The 16492-nt window shown below is 42.3% G+C and overlaps 1 pseudogene; it reads left to right on the top strand.

Annotated features, from left to right (window-relative positions):
• Nucleotides 1-8897: 8897 nt before the first annotated feature.
• LOC125534734 lies at nucleotides 8898-14190 on the top strand (annotated as a pseudogene).
• Nucleotides 14191-16492: the final 2302 nt, after the last annotated feature.

Raw genomic sequence — 16492 nt, 5'->3', positions numbered from 1 at the left:
AATATATGTGGTTGTTCTTTTTTAAGCAAATTTATGCGGCTAATAAAAATGCAGAATTTAGCAAGATTAATCACTGAAATAATTTGCTTATAATTGTAGAAATAATCTTCTTATCATAGAGTAGCATGTGTATATATGACACGTTAGTTTCACCTTGAATGCAAAACAAAAAAAAAGTTTCATCTTGAATGGAGCTTTGAAATTATCTAAAAATTTCTCAAATAATATTGTCAGGTGGGAAGAAAGTCCCGATGAACGACTTCCTGAATACATGAAAGCACTCTACACTATTATGTACAACACATCATGTGAGGTGGCTGAAAATGTGCTAAAACAACATGGTTTTGATGCTCGTCATGTACTTCAAAAATTGGTATGTTCATATATACTTAAATTCTTCCTAATATGGTATAGATATGTTCACTAAAAGAACTGTAATAAATTCTACATAAATGGCAATGGCATGATGTGACCGAGTCATACCTAGTGGAGGCAAAGTGGCACCATGGAAACCACAAACCAACACTTCAAGAGTACCTCGATAATGGATCAGTTACGTCCACTGGGCCACTGCTGCTAGAACAGTTCTTTCCCCTACTTGGCATGGAAGAAAAACACACCTCGGAATCTCCTGATAAAGTTGGAAGCTACACTAGATTAGTTCATTCCGTGTCAATAATAGTTCGACTTTGCAATGACTCTGCAACACACTCTGTAAGGACAATTGATCAATTATTTTTGCAATTTTCATCACCAGATTTGAATCTTTCTGTAAAATCTCATGGCATTTATCTCCGCTTGTGTTGTGTGCATAACAGGCCGAGCTAGAGAGAGGGGATGTACCATCTTCCATAGCTATCCACATGTCGGAGAATAACTCTGGTGAGAAAGAGTCCCGCGATGCCATGGAAGACCTTATAATGGATGCTTGGAAGTCAATTAACATAGAGGCCTTCGAACATTATAAATTTTCTAGACATTTTGCCAAGAGTTGCGTGAATTTGGCCCGAATTTCGCATTGTGTTTACCAAGATGGGGATGGTTTTGGGGAACCAGATTATCAGAAGAAAAAGCAAATCAAAGAATTGTTCTTAGAGCCTATCAACAGTGAGAAATAATAAACAATCAAAGCCCTAAAGAGTGTTTATGTATTAATAACTTTGATTGTATAGTACTATAGTAGATATGATATGTTTAAGAATAACATGGGATGTAATCGTTCTATGTTTCTTGGTGGTTGGGAAATTTATGGGCTGAATATGAAGTGTTAATGTTTCTAGTTCTTCTTGCCTTTTCATATATTCACATGGAACAGGTTCTTGCAGTAATCTCAATTGCTCCTCAACTTCATCTGTAGATTTAGTAGTTCAACATAGGGATTTTCATTACTAATAACAATTGAAGCAACACATGATAGAAAGCATAGCTTACACTTAACTTGTCAGGAATCAATGGATTACTTGTAGTAAGTGATGGGGAACATTACATTGAGAACAAAAAAAATTCCTACAAAACACCCAAGATTTATTCTATGGAGATGCTAGAAACAAGAGGGGGAGGTGTCTACATACCCTTGTAGACCAAAAGTGTTAACGGTCTAGAGATCATGGTTGGCGTAGTCGTACTCCCTCGTGGTCCAATCCGATGCAAGCACCGCGCGAGCGGCGCCTCCAAGATGTGCACAAGTACGGCTCGGTGACGTCTCTGCCTTCTTGATCCAGCAAGCGAGGGTGGAGAGGTAGATGGGATCTAGGCCAGACGACGGCATGGTGGTGTTGGTGCCAGCTAAACACCGACAGAGTTTCGTCAAGCGCTACGCGGAGGAGGAGGAGGAGGAGTAACGGGATGGAGAGGCACCATTCGGTGAAAGGGTTGTTGCCCTTGCACCTCCCCACCTTTATATAAGTCTGGGGCCTGTTGTCTTGCCCTCCAAGCCCCTAGGGTCATTGGTCAAAGGGGGAGGAAGGAAATCACTCCTTTCCTTCCCCACATGGCTATCCCCATCTGATCCTATTCCTTTTAGGGGGGATCTTGGTTCGCCTAGATCAGGGGTGTGGGGCCTTGCCCCACTAGCCACATCCACGTTGGCCCCCCATGCATGTAGGTGGTCCCACTCTGGAACCTTCTATAACCTTCCCAGTACAGTACCGAAAAATCTCGAACATTTTTCGGAATCCTGAATATGACTTTCCATATATAAATCTTTAACTCTGGACCATTCCGGAGCTCCTCGCAATGTCTCGGATCCCATCCGGGACTGCAAACAATATTCGGTCTTAACATTATTAATATCCCAATACTACCCTAGTGTTACCCAACATTAAGTGTGTGACCCTACGGGTTTGAGAATCATGCAGACATTACCGAGACACCTCTCCGATAAATAATCAATAGTAGGACTTGGATGCCCATATTGATTCCCACATATTCAATGAAGATCTTTATCGGTTTGAACCATGATGTCGGGGATTTAGTTAATCCCATATACAAATTCCTTGATCCGGTGATATGTTACTTGCCCGAGATTCGATCATCGGTATCTTTATACCTAGTTCAATCTTGTTACCGGCAAGTCTGCTTACTCACTCCATAATACAAGATCACGTGACTAAACTCATTAGTTAGATGCTTTCAAGCTATTCATGATGTTGTATTGCCAAGAGGGCCTAGAGATATCTCTCTGTCATACGAAGGGACAAATCCCAGTCTCTATTCATGCAACCCAACAAATACTTTCTGAGATACCTGAAGAGAACCTTTATGATCACTCAATTATGAAGTGACGTTTGATAGTTCAATATTTGACAAATATATGGTGTATGTAGGATACATGAAGACACATGGGATATGTACCCATGGACAACAGTGAAGGCGTTCCAGAAGCTTCTATCTTAAGGTGCATTGGATAGGAAGTATGGAGTATAAGTTATAACATGCTAAGGAATAAAAAACATCTACGCTTCAATACAGCCCCCCCCCCCCCCCCCCCCCCCCCCAAAAAAATTAATAATTAATTAAGGGTGGGATTGAAACATACCTTAAGATGAAAGGGCCTAATGGTAAATTAAAAGTTTAAACCACATGACAATGAAAACCTAATCATTAATCTTAAAGAGCGAACTAGCTCAAAAGCACGGGGGTAGCCTTGAAAACATAGGATGATTATGGTCTCTATTCTTGATACACCATCTTCTATCCTGTCGTCCGCGGTGATTGTCTATCCGATCGTCCACAAAGCATTAGTCTATGGATTGGACTATTAGAATGATGGATATGTATTAGAGAGAATGAAATCAGGTGATAATCTAAATTAGCCGTTGATCTCAAAGAAATAGATTAATTAGTTTATAAGCTATGAAAATCTAGACACTAATTATGGTGCTTCAATGGATTCAATCAGTGATGCCCTTCTTTCATTGGCTATGTCGCGGCGGCGGGAGCTCCAGATTAGATTGGTCAGGCTCCAATGTATAGGAGCGTATAGATAGGGCCTATTTAATTTTCTTATAATTAATAATTAGACGAAAATACCTTTATAAGTTCTTTTAGGGGTGTACTAAAGCAAAACCCAAATTTCAAATAAGCAGGGAGATCCCTTTCCTTCATCAGATACTGTATTAATTGGTTTCTGGCGCTCCGTTTCAGTTTGACTTGGACACTAAGAGAAGGCACATATAAAAGACCTAGAGGTCAATGCAAGAACCAACTTGTGCAACGTCTACAATGGTACTACCACTAGCAAGAGGTTGTGCCAGATAGATAGAAGGATTTTAGTTGTTTAGGGGCTCAGCCTGGTAGCCCCAAAATATTCATGTAATAATTCTTGAGATAAAAGAAAGAATGAAAAAGTCATGAAGTGGGATTATACCTACCTCGGGGAACTGAACTTGGGTAAATCTTGAGTAATCGTCCACTTCGTCTTTTTTACTTGTTGGGGTCCATGTATTGCCTCTGCTTCCACATGTTCGAGCATGTACTGTCGTGTAAGCAGTCTTTGAATTTCGCATAGACGACTTGCACCCACTGTGGGGTGGTGTGCCAGTCTCGCTTCAACAATCTCATCACCAATATCTTCATCAAGACTCAAGGTGGATATCACGCCATTCATGGTCACCTAATAAACTCCCAATGGTTGTGTGTGTATGGCACATGGCCATATAGATGCACAATTCAACCATTTTTATACAACTCATATATGTTTTTTAGGCACCAGGTATAACACATTCATGTAAATACTCAATACACATTTACATAGATTTTCAATCACATGTAGCATATTCACATGTATAAGATCACATCTTAAAACATTTACATTCACATTATCAAGTCAAAATTTCACGACATGTATGAAAAAAATCATAGACATGGTCTAAAATCTAACTTAGTAGCCAACATCTAACAAAGTTCTAAATATAAAAGGTTGTCCTATGTAATGAAAATTCAACCACTTTTTAATTTCTTGGTTGTTTCTATGTATGTTTTTAGTAGACTGAGTCTATAGCACTCCCGCCTCTTGTTTTTTTGACAACCAAAGGGAGGGAAACATACCATGGGCGTGCAGTATGCTAGCCCGCCAGAGCCAGTGTGTCTTACCTATATGCTTGTTAAAAAGACAAATGAGCAATAATATATACATTAATATAAAACAAATAATTAAAGCTAATGATTATACCTTTGCATCGTATAGATTGTTGGTTAATAGTGTATGACAAAAGTCATTGGTCCTTATTTTGACCAGTAAGATTGAAAGGCCATTGATGCTCTATTTTCTGCATGGTGCTACTAAAATTTAAGTCCCATGTTGCACATAGATTAAGATAACCAATATGACCAATCAATATAACATGCGGACATACAAACATAACCTTGAAATTTGTGAAAATCGTGCTTGAGGTTGAGAAAGCATATACCAAAGCTATTCATACTAATTTGACTCAATCTGATCTTTTGATGTTTTCCGATATTATTGTATAGTGCCACTAAAATCCAACACCATCTCCTCCATGGCATTCTACTAGCACTACACAAAACACTCTTCCAAAAAATGTATTTTCTATAGTGCACCAATAGGTTACAGTAGCAAAAAGGATCTTGGTCGCCCTGTTTGCACAATATTGAAAACAATCATCTATGGAAAAATTATGAAGAAAAACAAAATAACATGTGGGCATCAATGTTAGCCAAGAAAAAACAAGTTTAGGTTGTAGGGTTCAGGGTTTCGTTTTAAATAGAATTTCTGTATCCGCTTAAGTTATTGTGAGAGAAGACCAAGAGTAGTACCTATCCACATCAGATGGGAGGGAATAAGGGAAAAGAGGAAGAATTTTCTAGATATATTCTGTGCTCCTTGTCTATGACTCTTGCACAACACAAACACATGATACATATCAGTAGAAGTTAGTATGTCACAAACTTTCTAGATAGTAATGATGATGAATCAAGGAAATTTGTAATGCCAACTAAAATCATTATGATCCAGTACTCAAGTATCTCCTAAGCAAAGCAAGATGCTGGTGACATAGCAAATTAAGATAGGATCAACACTGAAAAATTAATACACCAATATGCTAGTGATGTAGCATCATGAATCATGAGGAATGTGGGAAATTGATAAATTCACAAAAGTTACATTTAGCATCAAAAAAGATATACAACATAAGCAATATGGCATCCCACATAGCAGAGTAGTCATTTGAACTGATGGAAAATCACAAGCAAGGCTACATAGGCCCTCGGCTCAACGACCGTATCACAACACACATGATCGTCCACAACACAATGGCCATCGCTCACAAATCACAAGGAGGCAACGAGGGCAAAGGGCCATACTTACCAAACCAATGCCAGGAAAGAACGCCATCATCAGCTCAGTTAGCGCATTGTGGCGGGGGAAGGAGTTGACGTGCCGAACCGAGTAACCTAAGTGGGTCTAGCACCATGCGGGATGGTATGGGAGAACTGCTAGGGTGCCCGTAAGGGAGTAGCCAGAAATTCGAATTCGCAGTTCCCCAATATGGACTCGTATGAACCACATCAAATCCTTATGATCCGAAAGAATTCCTCTTGAAACATGCTTTTGTTTCGCTTTATATATAAAGCAACATTATAAAATACGCGGTAACTATACAATATGGTGGGGAGGCCGGACGTGGAGTAACTGAGCGCGAGCTCACAGGAGCTCGTTATCTAGGTCGTTGGTTGGAGCTTCTCGATCTGTGCCATAGTTTTGTATGCGCGCATGCGGTCCGCCAGAAAATCGAGCACTGTTGGGAAATACGTACACGACAGCGTTGGGTGGTGGGCCTTCGCGTGGGGAGAGTCGACGGATCTGACGATAGTTTGGACGGCCGTCAGTCTCTGGCGAGGTGGGCCGTGGAACAAAATCGGTGTTCTCCGTCTGATCCGTGGACTAGGACAATCGCTGAGGGCTGCGGGTACGGTGTGGGCCATTTGGAGGAAGCTGAGGACTGCGGCACAGAGGCGATGAGCGCCGGCGGCGAGGCAACATGGAGTTCTGATGCAGCCTATCAGCAGGTAAGTCGATCTTTGCTTTTCCGGCGATGCCGCCTCCTTTCTGAGCCCTCTGTTTTAGCTGATCCAGAGGATGGCTTTCTCCCAATTTTCAGATCCAGTCCGCTGGAGGAGGTAGGGAATAGCTTGGTGCCGGCTGCTAGTTGTCATTGTCTTTGGTGTGGGGGATTTGTAGGCGGTACCGCAGGCTGAGGACGACGCGGCACACCAGCGGACAGTAGATAGCGGTGGCGAGCAGAAGGGAGAGCTCGCCGCCGACGTCGGAGCTGTCAACGGGGAAGACGAATCCCCGAGCATCGGGGTGGAACAAGAGGTCAGTGAATAACAACTTTGCCTTCCAACACGTATTGAGTGATTTAGGAATAAAACGAATGAGTGAGTAAATCATGCAGTTAGAGTGAGTGCTAATTGTTCTACTGCATTCACGAAATTTATGTTGTGTGTGCCTGTGTGTGAAGGCTGATTTGTTCTCTGCATTCACAAAATTCAGGCTATGTGCGCCTCTGTTTGCAGGCCGATTGCTGTCATCGTTAAGAAAAAAATATTGATTTATGTACTGGTGTTTGCAGTCTGTTTTGCTCCCTGAATTTAGAATATTCATCCTATACGCGCCTGTGTTTGTAGGTTGATTGCTCTCTGCAATTAGGAAGTTCATGCTATATGAGGCTGTGTTTGCAAGTTGTTTGCTATCTGCAATTAGAAAATTCATGTTGTATGTGCCTGTGTTTGCAGGCTAAGGATTGGTATTGCCTCCCCGAGCAAAACACCGCGCCTAAACCGAGTAAGTATGTTCTAAAAGGCAGTCAGGTGTTTTGCGGAGAACCCAACTGAAAATGTGATGACATTGGTTCTTGGCACTACTTTCACCTCTGTGGCCGAGGCATATGATTTCTACAATTTGTATTCATGGGAAAAGGGGTTTGCCATCCGGTACGACAAGAGCCGGCTACATGTCGAGAGGACAAAGTGCATGCAGGAGATAGTTTGTGGGTGCTCGGTTAGTGACTAATTTGCTTTTGTTGGCTTGTGATCAGTAATTCGATTCAGTTTATGAATTTTTTTGCCGGGTAAGGCTGGGGTTGAGAACACAAGGTCTTGCCGTGGCCCATAACGTTACATTCTGTCTGGCTGCGGGGACAGGAACTTCACTTTTCCATTTGACAGAAGGTTGCAATTATCCAGTTCTTCCTAGACAGAAGAGAAGCTGGGGCGGCGGCATGCTTGCTTGCGTAGGAGGGCGACGCCATTGAAGACATGGAATTCTTTCGACAGCCGGTTAACAGGTGATGTATCCCTAGACTAGTTCAATTATGTAAGATGGTATAGCTGGAGCTGCAATTTCTTAGAGATTTCCCCCTCCCAACATGCCAGGATTCCAATCCTTGAGGGGATGGATGGGACCGATCAACTGCTGGATATGGGGAAGTACGCCTGCCGGCCCTTGGAGCTCCACTGTTGGCAGCCATGAGTCATAAGCAGTGGAAGTGATGAGTGGGAGGCATAGCTCCTAGATGTGGATGCCGGACCAGTTAAGGGGAAGCGCAACTCTCTGACTATATCTCAGCAATCAATGGGGAAGGTGAATCCAGAGACTCCTGGATGGACAAAAAGGTTAGTTTGTAGCATTATTATCCTCGTCAGATTACAAATTAAGGATTATAGGTACGTGTAATTAGTTAATTAAGTGCTAGGAACATGTCATTGACTTGTAGTTGACATTATAGCTTATTTCATAGTTATAAGTTTGTTGTAGGGTGCTTCATAGGATATGTTCTGTAGTTCCTCAATAATTTATGGAATATACCACACTCGTGATATAAGTAATGTTGACTAATCAATTTTTAGGACACCGGAAATTTGCAAATGTGATCAACTAAGTCATGTAGGGTGCGGTTTTCCACAACTTGTATTTTTGTGTTAACAGGGTTAGTATTAAATGTTGAGAGGACGAAATGCATGTAGGAAATTATTTGAAGTTGCGTGCTAAGTCTTGATGATGCAAAAACCAGGAAAAAAAGGTGAACTAGTTTGTGAAGGAAATGATTTTAAATTTCTATATTGTTGATATATAGGGGAAGCAGGGTTAGAGAATACACAATCATGCCCTTGTGAATGCCCTGCACTGACCCAGTTGCTTAGGTCAGAGGACAATGGTTTGTAAATATCTAAGCACAAGGAGAAACACAATCCACTACTGGAAACAGGGAATTTGCCATCAGCCAGCTGATGGCAAAGAACGTCTTTGCCATCTGCTTATAAAAAACAGATGGCAAAGAACTGACAGACGGCAAAGAACATGGTTGCCATCAACCAATTCTTTGCCATCTGCTAGTGTATGGCAAATAATCTTTGCCATCTGCCAGCAGATGGCAAAGAGGTTGGCAAATCCTATGGCCGTCAAGCATGTAACGGCGTACCAGCCCCACCTCTTTGCCATCTGCCAGCAGACGGCAAAGATTCTTTGCCATCTGCTGGCAGATGGCAAAGAGATGGGGTTATTTTTTTCCAGGTAAAAAAAAACTGTGGGGTTATCCCCTCCCTCTTTCCCCACCCATCCAGGTAAAAAAAAGACGTTCGCATCTCATCCACAGACCACCACCTACCTCCTCCCTCTCCGCCTCCTGTGCCCCTTCCTCCCACCCCCATCCCCATCCCGCTTCGCCTTCCCCCACCACCCCGACCTCCTCGACCTCTACCTCCCCACCGACCCCTTCTTCGCCCCGCCCCCTATCCCCTCCCCACACGCCTTCCTCCTGCACGACCTCACCGATCGCGTCGCCGCGCTCGAGCTCGCGGCCCGCGCGGCCGCCCCACAACCGGCACGCCGCAAGTACACCTGCGCGGCCACGGAGCCCGGCGGCCGGAAGGTCAAGTGGACGGCGGAGGAGAAGCCGCGCGGCAGGGGCCGGGCGCTCAAGTGGGAGGCGGAGCTCGCCTCCCCCAACGACGACGGATTCGACCGCAAGTGGAGGTGGGAGGCCAAGTCCAGGGGCGGCGCCGGAGGCAAGACCAAGACCAAGTGGGGCACCGAGATCAAGGGCAAAGGCTCGCTCGAGCCATGGTCTCATGCCTACACCTGGGAGGAGGACTTCACCGCCTCCGACGACGACGAGGATGAGCTGGAGGTCGAGGAGCGTAGGCCGGAGAAGCCCAAGAAGATCAAGGCCGCCGCCAAGGACAAGGAGGTTGACAAGAAGAAGAAGAAGAAGAAGCCGGCGAGGACGTGCGTCCAGATCGAGGAGATCCCCGAGGACAACACCGCCGGCTCCGACGCCATCCGCAAGGTACGGTACTCAGCACAAAAGATGAGATTTTTGCGGGGGTTTGGGTTCTGTGGCCCGATCTGAACGAAATGTGTGATTTCTAGTAGAATTTCCAATAGAACCAAGTTACCTCTCGCTGGATTTGAGAGAAAATTTGGAATTTTAGAGGATGCTAGTGTCCACACTCTAGATCTGTGCTTAGTACTGGCTACAGATTGACTGAACTCTGCTCTAAATGATATCAGCTTGAGGATTGTGCTCCCTTGCAATGCACTACTGTCATATGTGTACTGACCGCCTGACATTTGTCTCTCTTTCTGATGATGCAGGCCTTTGCCATGGGGAACGGCAAGGGGAAGGCCAAGGAGCTGTCGCCGCAGGATGCCGCGCTGCTCATCTAGATGAACTACAGGGCACACCTCGCCCACCGCTCCCAGGTGCTCAGCTGCCTGCGCGATCTCGCCGTCGCCAAGGCCAAGCTCAAGGAGCTCCGGTCCCTCTTCTACAACCTCTCCTACAGGCGCCGCCTCCCGCACGACCACGAGGAGCGCCAGAGGTTCTCCGAGAAGATCATTGTCCTGCTCCTCACTGTCGAAGCGCTCGAGGTGAGCTCCGTCACGGCCTGTTTACGATTGCCGATTGCTGATTGCTGATTGCCATTGCTGTGCTGTGGATTTGAAATTCAGTTACTGCATACAGTGGTTAACACTACTAGTCGTCAAACCCGTGCGATGCACGGGCTAGTCTTTCTACTATATTTTACCATAAGAATTGGATTTTTTGGGCATTTAATCCATATATAGCAATAAGTGATGTCCTAACCAACAGATCCTAAGAATGAACCTTTTCTAAATTATGATTTTCTAGTGCAACGTGTACGCTACTGACCAACAGGTCAAATGGAAAGCACTTTATTCTCTGCATCATATACTCACGCCGGTGTAAAGAGCCAAAGGGTTCATAGTTCACATATATAGACTATGTAGAGGAATCATCTTCCTCAACAAATTCTTTGAGAGTTTGACCTATGTCTCTCTCACCGTAAGAATATCAAAAAATAATCTTTTAGAGCACATGCCTCGGGGAAAGTGAAAAATGAATACTGAAACTGGTTTGTCACATGCATTATATTTGGTTTAATTTAAAAGTATACAATTCAGATCAATCTGGATATTTTCTGCATGCATTATGTAGTACAGGGCCAGGTAGTAAGCATTCCGATCAAGAAAAAATGTCGTAAGATAGATAATTTGAACGTACAGACCTTACACAAATAGTAGGTATGAAAGAAAAGAGAGAGACAACATAGTGGTAGAACATGGATAGAGCAGATTTGGAGAAGTGCGATGATCATCTCGTATTACCTTTCCTCCTATAGTCCCCTTCAGAACGAAAATAATTACAGTATATGTGCTAAGTTAATCCATAAAAAAGGTAAAACAAAAAGAACTATACAAAAGCCAGATTCAGGTATTGCTTTCGAAAAATCTTTAAGCAATGCAACTTACAAAAACAACCATATATTTATCATTGATATTGTTAGTAAAAATTTATCATATATTTCAAAGTTCTCATAGCATCACTGCAAGATGTGAAACCATTTGCAGACATCTTATTATTTATCAAAAGCATGGTTTCTTTTTTTGCAGGAATTCTATGCTATTTAGTTTCATAAAGTTTTGTAATATGAAACTGCCAAAATAAAACTTAGGCGCCACAAATTGGGAAAAGCTCAATATTTTTATTTACAATATATTGTTGCTTATTAACCTCAATTATCCAAAATAGGTACCAGTGAAACACATCCTTATTAAATAGGCATATGATGTGTAATTTCATAAGCTTCTCTAAATATGAAACCGCCGAAATAGGATAACCAAGAAAAACTCGTATAGCTCAGAAAGAATGGGCTGCTAATTGCACACCTCGCCCGTCTCATATTCACATATATATGGACTACACAGATACATCATTAATGATATTACAATCAGGTTACAAAAGAACTACTATGTACAGAAGATATCCTACCATCTATATGAGGCTTGGCGTGGACGTCAAGATGAGTGGCAGCTGATGCGGAATTATTAGAAGAGCAGTCGATGCAGCTGGTCATACTCTCACTCAGTATTTCTATGTATCAATATTATGTTGCTAATTATCCCCAATCTGCAGTCAATAGGTATCAGATGAACACTTGCTTATTTATAGAGCTGTAGGTAGGAATCGGTTAAGAGCAGTCGATGCAGCTGGTCATGCTCTATTTAACCTGTAGTTGTCAGAAAAAAATAGTTGTTGTCACATGTGATTCACAGAAAGTTACTGGACATATTTTGTCGGTGCAAAAAATTGAATTTGGAGTAGCTTGACCAGCTCGATGTTGACAACAGAAAGGATGCTCCTTCTTGTGATGTTGCTTGCCTAGACACCAGGTTTAATTTATAAGCTCACTAGATCTGACCTGATGATCTCGATTATATATCCATATGTTGTAGGTGAAAATATTCGGGATTTAATCCTTGGAAAGCAGAACACTATCACATGATAGTATAGAAAAAAAATTGAACCCGATCCAAAGTCATGGTAGATTCAAGGGAAGAAAGAAATTCAGAACAAAAGATTATGAGAAAACGAACCTCATCTAGATGAGAAAACAAACCTTAACAAAACAATTGTGATGCAATACACTCCTTGAGCACATCGGATCGACGCCCGAACTTGCTTGCACAATTTGAGAGCAACATGAATTGTTCCTGGGGCTAAGGAGACCATGGAGATTACATGGCCCGTTGTTGCTTCAGGTTGTTTTCTTAAAGGAGAGAGAAAGAGACGTGGAGAAGATAGATACTTTTGGGGTGTCCTTGGCTTGTACGTGAAAGGACTGTGACCCTTATCTCTGTCGGCTTCTTCTCCTTTTAAATGCTTTTGTATATCCTTTCATGTTTTTTCTAACTTATCTTCACGGTTGTTGATAGGGAGTATCTCACTCGGCTTCTATTTCTTCTACAGCCGTGAAAACTGCGAGTCTTCTAAAAAAAGATAGTTTGTTATTTGTGGGCCGTTCAAGAAGTTTTTTCTGGCTGATTTTTTCTTGGTCAAGATTTCAGCCAAGGATTACATGGATTAGATAGAACGGCTCTTATTTTCTGATTAATGTGTAATTTGTTGGGAGTCTATATATAATTAGTATCGCTATAGATAGATACATATAGATAGATAGATAGATAGATGTATACAAAATTACAAATAAAATACAGTATATTATGTTCTCTCTATCATAGTCATATCAGGTATACTGAATAGTGTACATTAAATCTTGATTATATAGCAATATATGTTTCATACTGTCACAGTAATTACAGAAACTATACTCCCCAAAATCAATCCATTGATTGCCATGAGCTTCATAGTATTTCAACCTTATCAGATCAAACTAACACATGGTGTGCTATAGAAAATACTTCTAGATCTGACATAAATAGCTGAGTGGCTGAGTGAATAGCTTACCTGAAGCTAGAGAGACTGATCCCAGTAGCGCACACTCCAAAAGTTGATGCTGGTGACTGCATGCATCTTCTGCCCTTTGTAGCAGCCATTTATCTATAGATGCTGCTAAAATCACATCCCTGGTAATGCTCCTTTCCTCAACTCCACCATAATGTGCGGATGGTTATGAATACAGTGGTGCAGACCTCTCTGCATCTAAACTTGAGCACACCTTTTGCACGAAACGTTTTCTAAAATAATCCCCACCATTGACATCAGAATCCATAACGTGTTGGTTCATGATCATCTCCACGTGCCTGCCTCTGCTCAGTCTAGGAGATTCAGAAACAAAGAGCACATGAGAGCATGCTCAACTTCCAATTCCTTTTTTATGTGAACATAATGACCTATACAGTGGTAGTTCGATCAGTGAGAAACTAATAGATGACATGCTCCTTTGCATCAAGTGTTCACCAGTTCATTAATAATGGGACCAATTTATTCTGCTGTCCAAAGATGTAAAAAACTGTAACCGGATATATGATATATGGCATCCAAGATTGCAGGTGAGTATATTCGGGAATTAATCCTTGGAGTGAACAACACAATGATAGGACATGATAGAAAACAAATTGAACTCGGACATCATAATAATCTTCACATTTTAGTTGCATCATAATAATCTTCTTCTAGTCTTCTTCTTCTAACTTTCTTCTTTCCCATTTTACAGATTTGCTTAAGATCACGGAAGCTTGGGTTGATGGAGTGCTTGTATTTAGTTTTTGTTTTGACCTTGTGAAACTTGCTACCTATGGATGAAACTATGTATATGTACGGATGAAACTTGCTACTATTGGTAACATGTATTGGATATATGTGTTCATGACTATTGGTAATATGTGTTGAATATGCTATATTGGTCATATAAATATATTTGTGTTTGATTTTCTATGAAAATGAATTGATATAAGAAAAAACAAAATTAAATGGGGCAATATAGTTACTTTGCCATCAGCTGGCAGATGGCAAAGAGGCCACGTGTCATCTACATGTAAAATTTGGGCTGGCCTATTTGGGCTCTTTGCCATCTGCCAGCAGATGGCAGAGCTCTTTGCCATGTGCTGGCAGACGGCAAAGCATGCAGCCTTTGCCATCTGCTGGCACACGGCAAAGAGCCTGCATACTTTGCCATCTGCTGGCAGACGGCAAAGAGCCTGCAGCCTTTGCCCTTTGCTGGCAGACGGCAAAGAGCCTGCAGCCTTTGCCATCTGCTGGCTGACGGCAAAGTATGCCGTTAGCCTTCTAAATGGCTAACCCCGTTAAGAGGCTTTGCCATCAGCTAGCAGACGGCAAAGAAGCCTTTGCCGGCAGGGTTTCAGACAAACTGTTTGCCATCTGCTGACAGATGGCAAAGCCTTTGCCATCCGCCGACCATGCCTTTGCCATCTGCCATGGCAGATGGCAAAGTGCCAGATTCCAGTAGTGATCATTCACTCTCTCCAAATTGGCGGGTAACCGTTCACTGGCCGTCCCACAAACACATAGATGTTTACAACATAATTAGGAGATTTTTTGGTTAAATAAAAAAGTCCCCTTCACTAAGTGATCACTGAGAACATTGTGCAGGAACTTGGGTTGTGAACAAGCGGATGATGATGTGAGGAAAACGATTGAATTATTTAAGGAGTTGGGTGCCAACAATCCGCGGTTCACATATCAAGTTCAAGCAGATTTGGAGGGCCGAATAAAATGTCTGATGTGGACGAATGGTAGCAGCCATTTGCGACTACAGGTGTCTGAGTGGTTTACAGGCGAGATGAACCCTAGAGCTCTTAGCTGGACACAACAGTATGTGCATTCAGTGCTACAAATTCCGAAAAAGTGGGTCAAGCCTGAAGTGATGGGTGTATATGCATATTTTTATTTTTGTGAGGGTGCTCAAATAAATTAATCATGACAGTGATGAAGAGCATTTTAACAAGCAATGTATCTCGATAATTAGCAGTTATTTTGGACAGTAATTTTTCATTGGCATATGTAGACGGTGCTGGTACATTTTGACAATTATTTGACATCTTTAAAAGTGGATGATTTCTGTAGAAGCCTGAAGATTGGTGTTCGTAGCAAACTGGTACTGCAAAGTCAATGTGTACTTCTGATAACTGAAACAATATTTTATCTAGGTGATGGCACAGCTAGGTGGCAGTCTGATTACTTATTGTGCCTTCACATTGAGCTGTGATATGCACATGCATATCAAAAGTTTTGACTTGACTATCATGTGTTCGACGAAAGCATCTGCTGATTTAAACATTTCTAGAATGCATGCAGGGTAACGATTGATGTGGCTGCGTAAAGGAGGACACCTTGTCCTAATCGCCCAAGTTCGTTGGAGAAAGCAATTCGTGGGTTCGCTGAGAATCCAGGAGAGAATGTGATTGTACTGAAACTGGGTATAAGATTTGATCTCTAGGTGAAGCATACAACTTCTACAACTTGTACTCCTGTGGGAAGGGGTTCGGTATCACATATTGGAAAAGCAGACTAAATGTTTAGAGGACAAAATGCAGGCCGGAAATCATTTGCAGCTGTGCGGTGAGTACTTCATTTTGGAATTCTCCATGTTGCACTGCTGGTTTGTTGTGATGTCAATGGCCAAATCTAAAGTTCTGAATGTTGTTTGTGCTATGCAGGGAAGGCTGGCGTTGAGAACAGTCGGTCATGCCATTGTGAGTGTTGGGCTCTTATACGATTGTTGCGATCGGAAGGCAATGGTTGGTGCATATCAGAGCATCGGGAGCAACACATCCAATTTTTGTCTCCTAATTGCGGAGAGACAATACACACAAACACATCGACGTTTACAACCGAGACTTGGTGAAGCAGCTACGGCAAAATAACGTCAATCTAGCCAAGGTATACAACATCATAGAGAGTTTTTTCACCAAGCGAGCTCTCCATAATTTGTGTGTGAAAATAAACCATGAGCAGGCATAGGACGATGTGAGCAAAACTATGTAGGTTTTCACTGAACTGGGTGCAAAGGATCGACATTTCACGTATCTTGTGCAGGCTGATAAGGAAAGGGTGAATCAGTAAAATTTGGGTGAATGGGAGCAGTAGATTGCAGTAAAATTTTGAGGATAACACAAAAAATTCAAAAATTTAACACCAAGGGCAGGAGGTTCGCCCAAGCTGTGTAGTGTATAAGCAGG

This window comes from Triticum urartu, chromosome 2 (assembly GCF_003073215.2).
Source record: "Triticum urartu cultivar G1812 chromosome 2, Tu2.1, whole genome shotgun sequence".
Taxonomy (NCBI): domain Eukaryota; kingdom Viridiplantae; phylum Streptophyta; class Magnoliopsida; order Poales; family Poaceae; genus Triticum; species Triticum urartu.
The sequence above is the reverse complement of the archived record's forward strand: the minus strand, read 5'-3'. Positions and strand labels throughout refer to the sequence as shown.